The sequence below is a fragment of the Penaeus monodon genome, chromosome 23 (genome assembly GCF_015228065.2).
Source record: "Penaeus monodon isolate SGIC_2016 chromosome 23, NSTDA_Pmon_1, whole genome shotgun sequence".
Taxonomy (NCBI): Eukaryota; Metazoa; Arthropoda; class Malacostraca; order Decapoda; family Penaeidae; genus Penaeus; species Penaeus monodon.
Window position 1 is genome coordinate 16,197,191 of NC_051408.1, and position 744 is coordinate 16,197,934.

The following is a 744-nucleotide window of genomic DNA, read 5'->3' on the forward strand; positions in this document are numbered from 1 at the left end:
GTAACGGCCACTGAGAATATATACTGATTAAGAGGAGGCATACCTAACCACATCCAAATGTGACCGAAAGCTGAGAAACCTGGTTGGGAAATGATGAATTTCTGCTACCCTCTTCTCCTATCCGTTTATTTATTCGGATATGTAATTTCCTCGTCTCTTTTTACATTCGTTTTATAGTTGTTTTCATTATATTTTCTGTACAAGTATTCTCGCTGCCGTCGCATGTTCCCCGGAGGTTACTCTTAACTGAATTATAAAGCAAATTATTCTTTTCTTTCTACACGAAGACATGCCGCAAATCAGAGATATCGCAAGTGAGGGAAGGAACTCTCTCAGCTGATTGAAAATGATAAAAAACGAGGGAGGAGGACAAGCAGGAAAGTCAGAGAATTAACAACGCAAGAAGAGGAGACACGCAAGTGATCAATGAGGGAAAGAAATAAAGAGTGAAAAAGCATAGTGAATATAAATAACTAGCAAGACTGAGAAAGGAAATAAGTAACAGAACTAGGGGAAGGAGGCAAGCAACTAGTCAGGAAGCGACTAGCCAGGCTGTCCGGGGCGCGGCAATTACTGGACAACAAAATCTAATTAAGTTGGCGGACGCGCGGAGTGGCTGGAGGTGTATTAATTAACACAACACGCGGATATAAAGAACCGCCAAATCACGTTAGACACAGCAGTGGTGCCAACGCCAGGAGTGGGCGAAACCTGGGGACAAATCTGTTCATTCTCCATTTTTTA

At 42.3% G+C, this 744-nt stretch overlaps 1 protein-coding gene across 1 annotated transcript in view; it reads right to left on the reverse strand.

The window, feature by feature from the left end:
* LOC119588153 (Down syndrome cell adhesion molecule-like protein Dscam2) overlaps positions 1–744 on the reverse strand; it is a 164,747-nt gene that overhangs the window by 4,671 nt on the left and 159,332 nt on the right.